At 33.3% G+C, this 19,899-nt stretch overlaps 1 pseudogene; it reads right to left on the reverse strand.

The window, feature by feature from the left end:
• Positions 1 to 15,188: 15,188 nt before the first annotated feature.
• On the reverse strand, positions 15,189 to 18,946 carry LOC149546697 (L-gulonolactone oxidase 3-like; annotated as a pseudogene).
• Between the last annotated feature and the right edge of the window lie 953 nt (positions 18,947 to 19,899).

A 19,899-nucleotide genomic window follows, 5' to 3' on the forward strand; every position in this document is an offset into this window, starting at 1 on the left:
GGAAAGAAGTTCATATGGATAGAGAAATGTGAGGAAGCCTCCAAAAGCTCAAGGAGCTTTTGACCAGTGCACCGAATTTAGCCATACCTGATCCAAAGGGTGATTTCATGGTGTGTACAGATGCTTCTCTTGAAGGGATTGGGGTAGTGTTGATGCAGAATGGACGAGTGATTGCGTATGAATCATGCAAGCTCAAGGATCATGAGTTAAATTATCCTACACATGATCTTTAGTTAGCAGTAGTGGTTCATGCTTTGACAAGGTGGATTCAAGCTACATAGAGATCATCGTAGTCTTCAGTACATTTTCACTCAGCCTAATTTGAATGCTTTCCAAAGGCCATGGATGGAGTTTCTATGCGAGTATGATTTTGAGGTTAAGTAAATTCAAGGTAAGGAGAATGTGGTGCAAAATGCCTTGAGTTGCAGGAGACGTGTGGTATCATCGATGACTCTTACTGTGGATTTGAGGAGTCAGATTCTTCAGGCACTTCCTACGAATTCTTGGTATTAGGAAGTGTGCAGAGAGATAGATTCAGGAAGACCATTGGAAGGTAAGTTTGCAGGTTACCTTCGAGAATCAGATGGTCTCTTGAGATATTTGGGGAGGATTTATGTGCCATCTTTGGATGAGCTTCGCACCTTGATTATAGTAGAAGCCCATCGTACACCTTACTCAGCACATCTAGGTGTCAAGAAAATGCATGCTGATTTGAGACGTTTGTTCTTTTGGTCTAGGATGAAGCGAGAAATTGCTGATTTTGTTGCTAGGTGCCTTGAGTGTCAGAGAGTTTGAGCAGAACATCAGCACCTGGCTGGACTTTTGCAGCCAAATCTCATTCCTTCTTGGAAGTGGGATATCATCTCCATGCATTTCATAGTAGGATTACCTATGACTGTTCGACGTCATGATGCTATCATGGTTACCGTTGATCGGTTGAATAAGGTGGCACATTTCTCACTGATCAGGTCTTCCTACATAGCAACTTCGGTAGCTAATGTCTTCATGCATGACATTGTGAGATTACATGGTATTCCTAGAAAGATTATTTCTGACAGGGATCCTGTATTCACATCGCTGCAGCATGAGCTTGGAGCGCAGTTAAACTTCAGTTTGACATATTTTCTAGAGACTGATGGTTAGATAGAGAGGTTGAATCAAGTTTTGGAGGATATGTTATGGATGTAAGTGATGGATAGGAAAACACATTGCGAGGACTATCTCTACCTAGTGGAGTTTGCTTACAATAACAAGTATCATAGTTCTATTAGCATGGTACCATTTCAGGCATTATATGCACATCCTTGTCGTACACCATAGAGTTGGGACAACCTTGAGGATCGCATCCTATTGGGTCTTGAGATGCTTCATGATATGGAGCAACAGGTAGTGTGTATCTGTGAGCACTTGACTACGGCACAACATAGGCAGAAGAAGTATGCTGATGCTCATAGGACTGATAATCAGTTTGGTGTGGGTGATAAGGTTTTCTTGAGAGTGCATTTATGAAAGAGTTTGATCCGATACAGAAAGGGTTCTAAGCTAGCACCTCGCTTTGTGGGACCATTCAAGATTCTAGAGAGGATTGACCTAGTTGCTTACTGCCTTGCTCTACCGCCTAGCCTAGCTCGCATTCATGATGTTTTCCCTGTTTCAGTGCTTCGGCAGTATATTCCTGATATTGTACATGTTCTGGATTGGAATGCATTATAGGTAGAGGACGGGCAGCTGGCTTTGGAGCTGGTTCATATTTTGGAATAGCGGGAGTTGACCCTCAGGGGTTGAACCATCGAACAGGTAAGGGTCCAATGGGACCCTACTGATGACTCTTTAGCTACTTGGGAGGATGCAACTAGATTATGAGAGTTATATCCCTACTTGTTTGTAGGCTTTTAGGAGTAAGCCTAACCCAAGGGGTAGTGGATGTAGTGCATACCCTCGTTCACATCTTTTCTAGACATTGTTGTTGTTATTATCAAACTATGTTGGACTAGTTTTATGTTGATGGACTAGTAGTATTATTTTGAGACTATCAGACATTATGTTATGGATTTAGTGGTTATATGATGAGATCATTTAGACTTTACATTTCATGTATGCATGATGATCATTACATTGCTTTCAGCTATTGTTGATGATTAGTCAGATGGTTTACTATTTCATGTGCTTTATTATGGATACTTACCCCATACTTGCATGTGTATGTTGTGCCTGTTTTCTTATTGTATGTCATTTCTGATATGGTTAAGGGAGTCATAGTCACCTACTTAGTCCGGATCTACACGATGCACCACTTCCTTCCATTATCTGTTTAGCTTACTACTATATATTGTATGTACATGCATGGTTTTTCTGTAGGTTGCAGGTACCGGGTATTGACTTCCCTGAATTGCCAAGATGGGCGAACCCTATTATACTATCTCAATGATAAGAGAAGGGAGATAAATTATCAAGTCCAAATCCCAAACCCTTAAACCATTTGTCCTAGTGAGATAGGACAAGTATCTAGATATTTTACCCACTGAATGTGTTGGATGGCATATTTCGTGACTTTTAACCCTTTAGACTAATTTTGTGTGAATTGCTCTATGATGGGTTTTCATATTTTATCTTGGAGGTCTATGGTGAATTTTCTATTAATTGAGTCTTAATAAATAGATTTAATTAATAAATTAATTATTTGAAAAAATTAATATAAAATTTCATGGGTTTTGATATTTTGATTATAATTAATTAAATGAGAATTAATTGAGGAAAAAGAATTAAATAAAAGAAAATTAGAAATTAATAATATTAATAAAATAATAATAAAGTAATAAATAATAATAATAAAAGATATAAAAATTAAAATGAAAGTTATAAAAATTTAAATAGAAATTATATAAAAAGTAAATTGGAGTCATAAGCTTGCATGGGAGTTAATGCACCTTTTCATTTCTCATATGTCAACAACACGGGGGTTAGTGCATCAATTAAGCACATGGTGTCTACAACCCTATGACTCATCTAGAAGGTTGGAAAAGACACATGCTTAGTTGGTGACACCTTCTAGCTGTTTCTAGAAGCATTCTAGATGTTTCGTGAGAGCTCTTTATATTCAGGCATTCCTAAAAGCCTAGACATAGCGTGGAGAGCATTTGGAGCATTGGAGGACTAGGGAACTTTGAAGAAGGGAGGAGCTTGCCCTGTGCGTTTTCTAAGGAAGAGTGAATTAGCATCAGAATCCGGGTAGATTCTTTTGATTTTACTTATGCTATTTTCGCATTTTGCATTCCCTGTCTTCTTCATGTCTTCCATATGTCTTTTGAGGGTTTTTTTTTAATTTAATTTGTATGCATTCTCAATATGGAAAGTTAAAATTGATTATATGCATAGATTTGAAAAGTTCACGGGGCTAGGGTTTAAATTGTAGAAAAATCCATTAGATTAATATTTGGATAAATTTGAGATTAAAAGTTTATAGAAAAATTCTGAAAAATTAGAATTTCTAAATAAACTGTGTATATACATGTTTATATTTTTGAATCTGCACACACACACACACACACACACACACACACACACACACACACACACATATGCAATTATATATATATATATATATATATATATATATATATATATATATATATATATATATATATATATATATATATATATATATATATAATATATTTATTTATTTAATTAAAAATCGAACATCATACTAGTAATTGAAAATATTTTTGAAAAAAATGTTAAACCTTATTAAAATCGATATCGCATACCCGAATGGAAAATCATTTATGGGATTTTAAAAAAAGTGATATGCATTAATGGGGGGGAATGAGACCCACACCCCCGTGCCCACTGCAGTCGTAGTGTACCAGCTGCTGCAAGTACTACGATGACAGGGGTACACAGTACCCGTTGACATCGCAAGCCCTGCGACTACAGGGCCCTACGTACCGCCAGAGGTACACACTTTTGTATATATGTGGTATGACAGTCGTTTCATATGAATTTTACTTTTCATTGTTATTTAATTTTCGTATGATATATGGTATCAATCGAAATTATTAATTTGATTTAATAAAATGTAATAATAATTATTTATATATTTATATATGTATGTATATATATATATATATATGTAATATGTAAATATGTTATTAATAGATTTAAATTATTATTATTTGATAAATGATTAAAGGTTCATAATTTAATTGTTTTAAATTATTAAATAAAGTATATTGATAGTTTGGTGGGGGACGTTTTCAAACAAAGATTATAATTGAAAGATGGATTTTAATCAAATTTTTTATTCATCCAAAATAATATATGTGTTAGGAAAACTATACAAAATGTTCCTCCATTCATTCCCCAAACTTGGAAACATAAACTGAGACCTCTACATTTAAATTCAAGTATGTAAATTTAGCAAAACCAAAACATGTGTTTGCATTGTGTATTCTTTATGCTATTGTTTTGGGTTTTGGGTTGACTAGTGTTGACCAGTTATAGGATGTCTACCAGAGGCTTGGGGGTGATGTGATTGCGATGTCATGATGATGTTTTAATCTCGATCTTTATAAACCCAACAATGGTTATGTGATGGAATGCTCTATGTAATGTTTGCAAATTATTGACTGTTATAGTTGAGATTCTTATGTATGAGACACTTGACTTAACCATTTTTGGTCATCGATCAATTATCCTTAGATTCTTGCTCATGGAGATTTGATGCTTTTATGTATATTTGATGATTTTATGGATTATCTTTTATGATTTTGAGATTTATGATTCCATGAGCTTAGGGTAGGATATCTATATGTAGTGTCGGGAAGTGGCTTGAAATGGGGGTTGGGGCCCTAAGAGGCTGCCAGGGTAACTCATTGTAAGTTGGATTAATAAATCAAAACATTCACACCTAATATTAACTGAATGAACCTAAAAGGATAAGTGTTTTAGTTCTCGCACATGCCTTGAGTGCTTGTATAGACTAGGATGGGAGTAGAGAGAACACATGGTTGTGACCTTGCATTCCATAGTATGCCTCGTCAGTATGAGAGGATACTAGTGGCCGCATGAGATTAGTATGGACCCGTGGAGTTTAGCTAACTGCCAGGGTAACTTGTACGTGATAAATGTGATGATACTTTCTCGCTTGCATAGTAGGTTCCTACATGTCATTGTGTGCCTCTGGGATTAGATGTCGATTTTATGATTGGAACCTTTGAGTTAGTATACTTTTAGGATTCCTGGTCTTACAGAGATTTATGCTATGTGTTTTAGACAGCCCATTTGGGACTTGAGATTATCTCCTCAGCACGGTGGGAGTGGACCACGCGGTTGGGTGGTAGTGTTTTTCCACTCTTATCATTTGAGATTCATTGAGACATCGTGGCTGATGTGTCCTTCATGATGGTGGATATGTATCCTTTCATTGATGATTAGCATATGTTAGGTGATGTTATCTTATGCTTATATTTGCATGTTAGATTACTTTCTACATATGATATAGTATATGTTAGGAGTGACATTCCTACTATGTTAATATTGATAATCTCTTCGGTGATTTTGGAATGTTACGCATAGAGGGATGGGTAGGACCCATGATGGTCTAATGATGCTATTAACGGTTGGGAGGAACCGTGCACTTAGTTTATTATGTTTGATCTTTATGATGGATGTATATCTTCTATGATCATGTATCATGTGTATCATGTGATTATCTTTACTTTGATGTATCATGGATTAGAATAGGATGATATATCTTATCTCACATATGTATATTCTTTTAGGCTTTTCATACCCTTTGACATTTACAGTGGATGATTGAGCATTTGGAAATGTAATGTATGAACATTGGACTTATCATTATTATTTCATGTGGGTGTTGTACTAGATGGATTCATGTATGTTAGTTGTTTAGATGTAATTCAATGTTAAGGGATCTTTAAAGAATGTAACCAGTTGTGTATGTTATGATTACCCTTAGACAGACATTGCTATTGCTTCCGTTATTGTGCATAAGTTATATGTGGTATTTACTTTCATGTTTTAAAAAAAAAATTCTACCAAACTTAGTGAAATTCTAGGTTAATTCTTTGGATCCCTTGGTGGGGCATTACAAAACATCTACCTATTGTGATTTTTCCATAACATCAAAAAACATTTATTGAGAGACCTTGTCAGTTGAAGAAATATGAAAAGACTTGGAGACCAACTGAAACTGCTCACTTAAATGTGTTTGACAAAGCATACATTTTGAAGAAATAGAAATATGGTCTTTACAAACATCTAAATATCCTTTAGGATTATTTGAGATATGACCTAATTTCCCCTCAAATTTTTGAATTGTTTCTACATCTTGAATCATAAGGATTTGTTCCCAAGTTCTCCATTTCAAATTAATCTTAAAAAATTGTAGAGGAATCGAGTCACTTTTAAAAAGAATACAAAAATGAGGCATATGAAAAAGGTGTTCCAATGGAATGTAATCATGCCAAATAAAAATACCAATTTTATTAGCTAGAATCCATATATTCAAGAGGGAGGGAAGACAGTGCAATCTAGAATGGATGAAAACCACAATGTAACATTTTAGGTTTAAAATTTAGAACAAATGCAAAAGTTGCAATGCCATATCCACAACAAAACCACACTTTATGATGATGAATAGAGTTTCTATCATTTACAAAATTAAAGATAATAGTGAAAAAGGAGGCATCTATAGTGTCAAAGATTACCTTATGAGCATTGTCCCATTTATGAGAGATCGAAATGTAGACATCAAATTGTAAAAGATCATTGGTCAAGATACAAAAAATAAGAGCCTACTACTCTAAAATATAAGGAAATCTCATGTACCTTAGGAGAGAGTTTTATTGAGGGGACCTATTGAAGTGGAATATAATTTTGCTTTCACCTCCATACTAAAGTATTCGGTTTAAGATTAAAACCTCTTCTATCCTATCCTTTCAACTAAACCTCTTGTTTCTTATTTAGTCTTACATCATTAGCACTAGATATTGGTTTGAGGGGAGTTCCCTGTGAATGTTGATAATTATTACCAAAAGAGACTACCTCCTCAAAAGAGACAATAGGGTGTGACAATAAACTAGGTTGACCCTTACCATAATGAAGTGCATCCTTCAAAACTTTCCCAGAAGTGGTAGATTGTGAAGATTCCCCCAATTCAAAGCTAGAAACACATGGGATTTTCCCTATAGGCACAAGAACATGCTCAAAAACATCTTTTAGAGGGAAAAAATCCTCCATTCTCATATCAAAATAATCTTTGATATCCTTTAGAATATTAGGAGGAACATCCTCCTTTCTTAGAATAGGAGTATCTTGGTTATCCTTCAGACTATCAGAAGGAGTACCATCACATTATCAAATGGTGGCTGAGATGATCTAACCACCCATTATAGAAAAATCTTAGGGTTTACAAAGAAGGGCTTTTTTGGTTGAACTATAGCTTTCTTATAAAAGATATGTGAAAGATTACCCTGAGACACTTTTTCAATAGCTCTCCGAAATTAATCATTTTCAGCATTCCACTTTTAGTGCTCTACTCTAGCATTCTATCTCAAGTGTCAGTTTATTTTTTATTCCTCCATTATCTTTATTTCCCTTTTAATATATATTGGATATTGTTCTACGTTCTTGCACAACCTTTTGTTCTGGGCTCCTTCCTTATTTCCCATGCAATGTATCCTTCTTTTTGCCCATTGATAGAAATGAAAATGTGGGTGTCAAAATCATGTTCTACAAGTAGCTTTACTAAAATGGATTTTTTTCAGATTTTCTTCATGATGAACATCATGTTGAAAATAATTGATCAATTTTATATTGTCTCTGATGTTACAAAAAATGGCATATCTTTGCCAATCAGCGTATGCTAAGATAACTTGGGTAATGGAGATAGTTTCCTATGTCTATCGATCATTCTAGTGTTTTCCAAGTTTAGAAGACAGTGTCTACTGAGTTCACTTAGGCGTCAAAGAGAAGTCAACAGAAGTTGAGTGTTAATTGAGCTCACTCAATTAACAAAGGAAATTTTTATGGAACTGGTGCCAACTGAGCTCAATTGGTTAGCAAAGGATGTTTGCAAAGATGCATTCTTAACCAAGTTCACTTGGTTAACAAAGGAAAATTATTTCTGAATTAGTGTCTACTGACTAGGTTCAAATAACGAATGATTTTGTTGTTTTGGCATATTGAGTTTAATGGTTTTGGATTTTGGTTCTTGTCAACTAAGATGATGAATATTAATTATTCTAGAATTTATTTAAGCTAACTTGAAATGGCCTATGTTATAAGTATAAGGTCAAGTTGAGGATGGAATGTGGGTAAGTGTATGGAGGAATATGAGATGCTAAGAGGAAGCAAATTGCAAGGGTAAGAAAAATATCCTTAAGGAGCTACAAAGATACATTCAATCAGGAAAGATCAAGTATTTGAACAAGAATTGAGATTTGAAATCGGCAATATAGTTGCATCAGAAATTAGGTCATTTCATTGTTACTCTCTAACCATTGTAGCAGTGAACTAAATCTCTTAATAGAGTTGGTTTAACAACTATTTGTAAATCCTCTAACAATGTGGCATTTCTAGATTGAACTGTATAAAGTCCTCTAACAAGGCCACTCCTAATAGGGTGATAAAATCCTCTAACATGGTCACTCATAATAGTGTGTTTTGTAAACTTTAACATGGTTGGTCCCTAATAGGGCTGACTTCAAAAAAGTGAAAATCAGTAACTAGTTGCAATTGGTGGTTTTTCCCAAATTGAGTTTCCACATTAAATATTGGTGTCTATTGTGTTCATGCTATTTCTTTTATATGTATGAAACTAAGTTAAGAAAGGTTAATCACAAATAATATCTTAAGTTATGCTTGTTCATTATTTGTTGAGTTATAGTTGTTATTTTAATGGTTACCGAGTTACAACATATTATCATTATTAACCAAGTTATTGTGTCTTCACCAAGCAACAACATTTCCAATAGAGTTTATGTCTTTTACTAACATCTAAGGGATTTGGGATTTTTTTTTTTGAGTAACTGACTCACCCCTCCCCTCTCATTTACTCCTATTATAATTCCAACACATCAACTACAAATTCATGAAATATAACATCTCTACTAGAAAATAACTTATGAGTAGTGGGATTATACATCCTGAACGCCTTGTGATCAATACAATAACCAAAAACTATACATTTCAATAACTTTGAATAAGTTTCCTTCTATTCTCTTTTGGAATATGACAATATAGCTTACTTCCAAAAATTCTCAAATGACTAAAAACTAGCCTAATTTAGAGAAAATATTTATAAGGAGTTTTGTTTGCAATATACTTGGTAGGTCTTTTATTCAAAAAATAAAAAACTATATTAGGGAGACTCTTTTCTTTTACATTACTGCTAGTACATTAAAAAAAGAAGAAATTTTTTCCTTTTAGCTACACCATTTTTCATGACTATGGGTCATTGCATATTACTTAAGATTTTCATTATCTTATAACATTTCACAAAACTTTCTAACATATATCCCCCCATTGATTTGATGTAAAGATCTTTAAACTATGAGCTATCTTTTTTTCTATCATAGTTTTGAATTCTTTGAAATATTCAAAAAAATCACTATTATTTCTTAAGAAATATAGCCAAGTGTATCTAGTGCAATCATCAATAGATATAAGAAAGTAACATAATCCTCCAAGTGATTGAGTTTGCATAGGACCACACACACCTAAATACACTAGTTCAAAAATAGTTTTTTCCTTTACATTGGTTCTTATTGGAAATTCATTTCTATGTTGTTTTCCTAATTCACATCCATCATAGCTTATTTGTTCATCCTTAAATATTTGAGGACCTTGCACCACCTCTTTACTTTATAGAGAAATCAAATCTTTTAAATTTAGATGACCATACCTCTTTAGTAGACACACTTGCAAAAGTCATTGCATGATAATTTTTTTTATTGATATTAAGTTTATACAAACCTCCTATCTTGATTCCTTTAGCAATCACATTATTTTGATTTTTCATATCTTTAACTTGGCAATCTACCTTCGAGAACTCAACTTTTAGACCTTCATCAATTATTGCTGAAATTGAAACCAAATTCTTTTTAATTCCTGGGACATACATAACATTAGAAAGTTTCTTTACATGGCCATTAGGTAATTGCACACTTATATCACCAAATCCTTTTACTTCATGTGACTTCTTATCTCCTAAATAGCTCTTTCTATCACTCATCCTTCTCTTGGAAAATTTTTAACTAGCTTTTATGCCATGATGTATGCCCATGAATCTTTAAACCAATCATTACAATCACTTGATTCAATTGAAAGAGAAAAATTAGGAACAAACAATTTTAAATTACCATTGTATCTTGATTCACTTATTGTATCTTGATGACCATTCACAAAATTACCTTCATATTCATTGTTTTTGGACTCATTATACTTCTATTTTCAACATTCATAAGCATAATGTCAAAACTTTCAATACTATTTACAATTACCATTTTTGTTCATATTTGGTTTAGAGGATACCCCTTCTTGATACCTCTTTTCATTGCTATAGCCTTGATCATGAAATTTATAACCTTCTTTATTCATTGGACATTATTTTCCTTTGAATGACTTCTTGTTTTTTGCAATCAAAGCTAAATCTGCACTCTTAAATATATTGTCCACGTGATTATTTCTTTCTTCTTCTTGAAGAAGGATACCTACAAAATTCACAAAAGAAGGAACATTTTCTCTTGCAGTGAAACTGGCAATAAATACTTGATAATCATTCACCATTCCATTCAAAGTAATAGTAACTAAATCACTACTTGAAACTAATTCACCAATGTAGCTAATTTATCCCTTAAATCCTTGATTCTAGATAAGTATATGCTAACATTTTTATTTTCTTCCATTTTAATTGAAAGTAACTTGCTCTTTAAAGAAATTATATGTTTGAATTTTTAATCTCATACAAACCTTTTAAGGTATTCCAAGTACTAGTAGAAGTAGTGATATCCCTTATATGAGGGATGATAGAGTCTTTCATAGACATTTGTAAAAGAATCTTGGCTTTTCTTTCTCTTTTCTCCCAATCTTGAACAATATTTGGAGGTATAGTAGGTTTAGCCTTAGAACCCTTTACAATAGTCCACACATTATATCCCTCCATTAGTGTATGGATCTTAAACTTGCAATTACCATAATTGGAACCATCTCACTTGTTTGACTTAGTTAGATAGGTATTAAATAAACTTATCATTTTTTATCTAACTAAAGAAAAAATAATAATGAAAAGTTACCAATCCTTTAACCCAAATTAGACTGTTGAACATATACTAGTTGTAAATTTGAGCAAATCAACTTAAACATGGCATTGTCACACCTTATTTCCACTTCTAGAATGCTGAATTAGACCACTTTCTTTATGAACTTATTTTGCAATGCTATCATCAAAGGCTGAACTAAGAAACAACAACACAAGAGGGCATGATAAAATTCCTATAATTTGATACAACATTAGAAAATAGAACAACAAGAATTCAAAGCATAAAATAGAGAAAATAAAGAGTTCATTGATTTTGTCTTTTGAAAATAGCATAAACAATACATATTTATATAGAAACAACAACCAAATATTCTCCTATAAAATTGGAAACAATTTCTACATCAAGTTGTGATTAATTAATAGAAAACTAAGCCTTATTGACAACAAACTTAGATTGTTGACAATAAACTAGAATTGTGAACATATCACTAGTTCTATACCAACTCCTATTAGAACTTAAACTATGACTTGCTACATGTTGATTTATTCCAACAAGAAGATTGTAGAAAAATAATGAATAATACTAAGAAACTTATAAAAGTCCCTCTAGCAAACTCAAAATGAACATATGGAGCCCTTTTATTTACCAATAAGTTAAATAAATGGACTCTACTAATAAATTAAATCATTAGAAAATGATCTGAGAAAAATAGCAGGAATGCTCAAAAGCAACAACAGATGATAAGTTTGATTGGTAAGTTGTTACCCTTGTTTCTTACTCTGCTACTACATTTGGTAGCCAAGGTGTTGTTACTGGTATTGGATATGTTTTTGGGTCTACTTATTTATATTCTCTATTTGGCTTGTTGGATAAACAACTAAAAGTGTTGCTTCAACTAAATCAACAACTTCTATGAATGTTACTTGTCAATAAGCCATATGCTACTGATGATGGATCAAGCACCTAATCTACCAAATAAATTATCTATATATTTTCCTATGCTAGATTATATATATTCAGTAGCTCACAAGTTTCCCCAAATTTAAAGTTTGAATGAAATGTTTATAGTAGCGCATGATATTTGCAACATTTAAAAATAAGCCATGCCAAAGAACCAAGTTGTAGGAGAAAAATACTTCCAGCTAAGAAACTCTTAATATGACAAAATCCTATATGAAACCTTCCATTTGACCTCTTTTGAAGCTTCTTTTTCCTATCATTGGATACATTCCTCCTACTAAATTTTCCAATGTATGGGACTAGAGCTACACATAACCTTTTTTTAAATAAGCTTTTATTTTAAGAACCCTAAATACTTATACATTTCTACAATGTGAATCACCCTTTATATTTCCTACTAGGTAGGTTATGTTCAATATACTAGTGTGCATATATACAAATTCATCTCGACTTCTAGTCATTTAATATAATCTTATACACATTTCAAAAACCTTCCACACATTGTGGAGTCTCTATAAAATACTAGTTGTCATATGCTCAGATTACTACTATTTCAAAGGTTTGAAAAATCTTTCACACATTGTCACTTTTATATTAAATTTTACTTTTCATATTCTGAAATTTAAATAAATATTAACCTTTTAATTAATATTCATATTTAGAGATCTTCAAAGATGGTAATATTTTTTTTCCCTTTAAAATGTGGTATACATAATATTGTCGCAACCAATCAAACACAATGATCCTCTAATTTATTCTTTCATTTTCATGGAAGGAATGTAGTAAATTATTTTAATTATAAAAATTTAATAGATCTAAAATACCCTAATACTTCCTATTTTCAGAGATTCATATTGTTTTATGAAATCTAAATCTTAAACACATTGCCAACAAGAATGCTCAACCCTTATATTTTTACTAATTGACTAGCTCATGTTTCTCATTATTTGTAAAGTTAAACCTATATATAAAAGTATAAATTAGTATTGTAGAATATCATATAATACTCTCCTTCATTTTGGAATATTTTTCTATCCATTTCTCAAAAAGTATTTGTAGTGTTTCCTTACTAGCTTGTCATTAGGATTTTCATATTGTTCCTTCTCCAATAATTTCAAAATGCATTTACTACAAGTTTTTCTAAAGGCTTTTAATGGTCCCAACAAATGTTCTAGGAAATTTTTGGCAAAATTTTGTAAATTCCATGGTTAATTGTGCTTGTTTTAGAGTAGTACTTAGGTGGTTGAACTATCTGAAAGGTCCAATGTTTTTCCTTTGTGACCATCACCTAAATGAAATAAGTGCAATGTTCTTCATTCAATCTCATGAGAAATAGATTCTTTTGAACTAAAACATGGGTTTGTGAAGTTGATTTGGGAACTACGTATTTGATTCCTAAAAGAAATATCATAATATGATTTTTTGTGGAAATGATTATATATTTATTAGTTGCATATTAAGAAGATCTATAATGAATAATTTATTAGGTGCAAAATATTATGTTAGTTTACAAATGAGGGTGCTAACTAGATGAGCTTAAGCTTCAAAGAAAGTCTATATGATTAAGTGTATTTAAGTTGGTATAGAACATGATAGATGACTCTTAGAAATGTCTAATGCTTCAATACTATAAGAATTATCTAGTTACAATGTGTGCTAAGTATTCCATTTGATCTCATGAGAGACGAGTTTATCTGAATCACTATATGGATCAATGAGTTTTAATAAAAAATTACATGGATGAATATCGATAAAAGTATCATACTTCTTCATGTTGTGAAAAATAGATGCAAGGTATCAATTAATGACATAAAGAGGCTATATAATGAATGGTTTATCATGCACAACACTTGTTGAAGGCTTTGAAAATGACAATGCAAGCTAAGTGAGCAATAACTTTGGATAAAAATATATGGTTGAGTGTTATTATTTCAAAGTGGTACTCAGATCAATGGTGTCTTGGGAAAGGCAAATGCTTCACCTCTTTTAACATCACCTAACTTCAATGTGAGCTAAGTGTTTGATTCATTCTCATAATAGGTGGGATCTTTTGAACCACTACATGGAACATGGCTCAAATGAGTTGATTTGAAAACCAAATGGTTGAATGTAGACAAGAGTGTGACTATTTGTCTTGCCAAAAATGTTTCCCACTTATCCATTGATTGGCTGAAGGGTATGTTTAATACATAGTTCACAAAGCACAACGCATGTTGAAAGTTTCACAAATGAGATTGCACCTGAGAAGACTTTAACCTTGGAGGAAACCTCATGGTCGAGGTCAATTAATTGAAGTAGTGTTAAATAGATGACCTTTCCAAAAAGATACCTAATATGAATTTAATCTTAATAGTATCATGAATTATAAATCTATTGTCTAATTAAATTAAAATTAAAACATCCTGCAATTTCATTATCAATATACTCACCATTGTTGAACCATCATTAAAACATTCTAATAGAAAATTCATTTTTAATATATTAGTTGTTAATCATTTTTAGAGCACGACTTCATATTTTAATATTATTTACTAATTAGAATAAATTTACATTTAGAATTATAAATTAGCATCTATACATTTCTATGGTTATTTAATAGCAAAAATGTTTTTAAAATTTCTATTCTCGTGTGCAGAATTTCAAGATAAAAACACCTTTTTTATTTGTTGAATGAAAGAATTTAGAAGTATATTGTTTATATTTTAATCTTCTTGAGCTCTATAATCTCTATACTAAAAATAATTACGAAAGTGGAATACATAATTACCAAAGTGGAAATAAGAATGGGATTGCTCTTTCCCATTCTCATTCCACATTTCCATTCCTATTCTAATTTTCTATTCCTATGCCGACAAACAAACAGGCCCTTAAGCTTTCAACATAGTACCAATTGCTCATGGAACTAGTTCTCATGAAATGTTTAAGGACGAAACTATTATCTTTTCAGTTAACCTTTCTACAAACACGAGCATTCTTCCATACTCTCCCTGGCAAGCAAAGAAATCCTTTATCTGGAGCACAATGTTTATCCTACCTACATTTACACATCTTAGCCAGTGCACATCCATCTCTCAACTCCTCCACACCTTTCCCTCCAATTTCGAACAAACCATCGGTCCAATCATTCGGAAACACACCGTTCGGATCAAATCTTGCCTTCACCTCTAAAAATCCCTTCAAGTTCACCGTTCGCTTGGCCAATCCTCCGAACAAATGACCTCCAGACTTTCCCCAGTGCAGCCCTGCTCCATGTTTCTCAATCACCATCTGCTCCATCTCTTGAAACACAGCTTCGTTCCACTTGGGCGTCCCCGCTTCCCTTGGTTGGTAAGATAAATATTCAAACCTCACCTGATCCTCAGAAGGTCCTAGGTACGCCTCAGACTTTTTAAGAGACCTAACAACCATCGTAGTTGTGTCGCACAGCCTTTGGGGATCCAAATCTCTTATTTTCTTTACATCCTCTACGACCTCTCGGAACCGAGACAAAGGCACTCCAAATTCAACATTAAAGAGCGTAGCTTTGGGACGTGGCGATCCCACACACATGTTGTTTTATTCTTATCTAATACCTGCGTCGGTGTACAGCTCTCATCCGTTTGCTCAGAAACTCGTTCGCAGTCACCAGATGTCTGCATACGTTGATTGAAACCCACCACCGGGTACCCAGTGAAAAGTTCCCCGTCATTCAAAAACCCGTTGCCGCCCGCCGGATATTGAAGCAGCTTGCTTCCGATCCGGTCACAAATTGCAGTCACGTTTGCTTTTGCCTAGATTGAATCGACTGAAGCGCAAACACAAAGCAAATAAGATGTATTTTTATAACAAAGCTTCTGTTATCAAATAAAAATAATAATAATAATAAAAGGGAAGTCTTCAAATAAGATCGAGTATATAATAGGTCTCTATTGTATTGGTTAATTTGAAGGGTTTGAAAAATGTGTCTATCTAGAAAAAATAAAAAATTCCTGAGTCCTTATCACATTATAAGAGAATCATATATTCTACAAATTCAGAAAAATAGATACCCATGAGTCTTCACCCATTGAAAAATGGATTGAAGGGTTAAAATAAAAGAAAATTAGTAAGTTCTAAAATCAGATTGAAATCTATAAATCTCGAGTTTGCTGATGGAATTGAATGATTCTAAAGGAGACTGCAGAAATAAAGTCTAACTGAATGCAAAATACATAGACATAATAAAGAATGAAACAATAAACCTATACAAATCATTCAAATCAGAATATATATCTCAGTCCACTAAAAAACAGGGGTTTCAGCCAATTAAAAGAAAACAGAACTAAAGGTTAAAGCATATACCAAGATTTCTTATAAAATAAGATTGTGTCAAATCAAGATAAGAATCATAAGGAATGAGGTGAGAATAGCTCTCTTAGCAGGGAACCAATACTTCATACCTGTCTGCTTTTAGCAGAAGAAGATTCAGGATTGAAAGCTTAATATGTAATAAAATAAGATTCAAATTAATAGATATTTTGTCTATTGGTAAAATTGAATGATTGCGAATAGTGGCATGTTGTGATGGTTAAGTTGTTATGTTCTTATCCTTGCCATCAAGGTTCAAATTTCATGGGGATGAGGTCCCCCATTTGTGGCCTCACTGGTTCATAGCTCCAGGTCAAAGCGTTTACCTCTCTTTGAAAAAAAAAAAACAAAAAATTGAATGATTGGAAATTGTCCAATGCAAAACTCTGACATGGTTAAAAAATGACAAGGGAATCTTGCCCCAAAGGATGGAGAATGTGCTGCAAACTCACAAAACTAGAATGGATACTCTAAACCATATAAAAAAGAAGAAGATTGACAAGTTAAAGAGCATATACCTAGAGAAGCATTTGTCTCAATGTCAGACACTCTGATGGGACTACCTATGGCCGTGCTGCTGCCGTCTCCGACAACATCAACAGAAACTCGATTGATCTCTGCAAAAATAACCTTCCGGTGTGAAGGCATCCAATTTATGTCACCAAATGTGTGAGCTGTGAGAAAGCGTTCGGCTTCATTTTCCAGATCGTGATCATCCCTCACCGAGACGGAAACAGATCTTTTAAACATTTGCTCCAGAGCGAATGTGATCTCTGAAATCGCTCCCAGTGTTCCCAGTGACAATTTTGCCTCTTTGAGAGCTTCATCTGATTCGGTCAACACTAAGATCTTCGAATACCCTTCTGAGGGAGACGCAGGAACTACGATTCTCATTCCCACCACGTATTCATAAACTCCGCCGAATCTCCCAGCAAAGCTGCTGCCGTGCGCTCCAGTTGAAATAACACCAGCTGCAGAAACTCCGCTTATGTAAGTCATTGAGGGCAGAGGGAGGCCGTGCTTTGCAGCTGATTCAATCACGTCTCTCATCAGCCTCGCTGCTCACTTCAATGACGGAGTCATAATTCTGTGTTGAAATGATGAGCCGTTTTCTTTCAACGCAGACAAGCATTGAGATACTGTGAGCGTGTTTGCTCACCACTCTGATCTTTTGCTTGTTTCGAACAGCGTGGGCAACGGCGCGCAAGAGTCGAGCTTCTGAAGTGGGTAATCCAACGTTGGCCGCCTTGCAAGAAGAACAGTCCTCCCAGATGGCCTCGTAATTGAAGATCTCGCATTCATGGCTTCCGCATTGCACAGATGGACCAGGCGAGCACCGCTGGGGTTTGGCGTCCGCACAATACAGACCAGCACAAGCAAAATCGAAACAGCGCGAATCATCGTCTTATTTTGCACCAAACTATAGGTTATGTTCCAAGCGAACTATACCACTCTGTATATATACAAATTATTCTCCTATTCTAGTCACGTACTGGAATCTTATATTTGTAATGAACTGGCAAAATTATAAAATGTTTTAAAAAATTCTACACATTGTTACGTTTATAAAATGTCTAAATTTAAAATCGATTTTGTATATTTTAAAACTTAAATAAACATTTGCTTATATAATTGATTTTACTTAAACAAGTTCAACCGAATTAAAGAATTTTTCTAGGAAACTCAAAGAAAATCACTTCTATCTTACTATTTTTTAACTATAAGAAAGTCTTATATCTTTTTTAATGAAAATAAATTAGTTTGTGTAAGAATACTATATAGCTTTTAGTATTCTAAGAATAATAACGGACTAATAATTTAAGAATAATCTAAATTAAAAAATATATATACATATATATATACCTATTTTAATAGATATACAGTAATCATAAAAAGCATTAATTACTAAGCTATTGTGAGATACATAAAGTTGTACCCACAAATAAAACATATTCACCATTTAATATTTTCTTTATTTTTTCAAAAATAGTATGTATCTCACTAGCTTGTAAAGAAAATGAAAAAAAAGCCATCTAGAATTAATCCAGTATAAAAACTTCATTCTTCATATATTCTAATAATAGATAATAGAGATAGCCTAGACACTGTATGAGAGCACTCTTCCTAATGATCGATGCTGCATACTACAATTTCAAAATCAGAATTGCCTCATTTATATGTTGTGTTCTGCTCATCTATATCAATATTTATTTTAACATTTCCCAAATTACAACTGGATCTAATATAAGGGGAAAATTTTGATCTAATCTATCTGATAAAATAAAATGGACTTAATGAAGTTATAAAACCTGACTCTTAAACGTCACACTAAGACTTAAATAGTGGCTGCTGGAGTGAGTCTCTTTTAACGTCATAATTTCGAAATAAGTATAGAGCCCACAGAGTCCTTCCTTATGTCCTATTTATTAAATAAATTTAAAATATAGATCAGTTCTCATGTGTTTTTAATTTATTTAATAGCCAATAAATGTCTAATAAGAGGCTCCTGTCGACAGGATAGATGAATTTAGCACGCTTGTTAATCAGACGCAATTCCCAGCTGTATTGCTTCGTCCTTTTTCTTCTTTGATGACAACTTTGTATTGGAATGATTTGAAAAACAAAATGTTCCCAATTCGATTGCTTTCTCATCAACGTATTATTCCAAAATATGATAAAAATAACCACAGACATGTGAGCCCACCCTATTAACAAGAAGTTGTAACCAATAATTTTAATATACCCAAGAGTATCCAATGTTCAATTCATCAGCTCTTAGAGAAATGCAAGCCTGTAAAGCATATTGTTAGCAGAGGCACGTAAAACTACAAATTGGACATATGTCCTTATTGCTTGGAAAATATGATTATGCGTTCTAATATAATTTGACCTATTTTTTCAGCAATACAATACACCTTTAATTTGAATAGAAAGTTTAGGTTTCTGTTAGGGGTTCAGATAAGTTTTTGCTTTCAGTTTGAATAAGTCCTAGTCTTTAGGGAACTTGTTTAGCATTTCTTGTTGCACTTATCACGTTGATTAGTTGTCAATGTACTCTTGTTTTTCTCATTCAGTTTAGATTGTAAAGGCTATTTATAAGCCTAGATTGTTCAATAAGATGCAAGTCATTCCCAGAATTGTTGAGTATTCTTTTGTGTTTCAATTTTTAACATTCTGGTATCAAGCTCCCACTGGGCCTAACAAAATAAAAGCAGCATTCTTTGAGGTTTCTTTGTAGCAGCAAAGAAGATGACAACCGAAGGGAATTTTGTGCAGCTAGCCGTCCCTCACTTCGATGGTCGCTATGACCATTGGAGCATGTTGATGG

The sequence above is a fragment of the Cupressus sempervirens genome, chromosome 7 (genome assembly GCF_028749045.1).
Source record: "Cupressus sempervirens isolate cs-2001-9-10 chromosome 7, ASM2874904v1, whole genome shotgun sequence".
Lineage (NCBI taxonomy): Eukaryota > Viridiplantae > Streptophyta > Pinopsida > Cupressales > Cupressaceae > Cupressus > Cupressus sempervirens.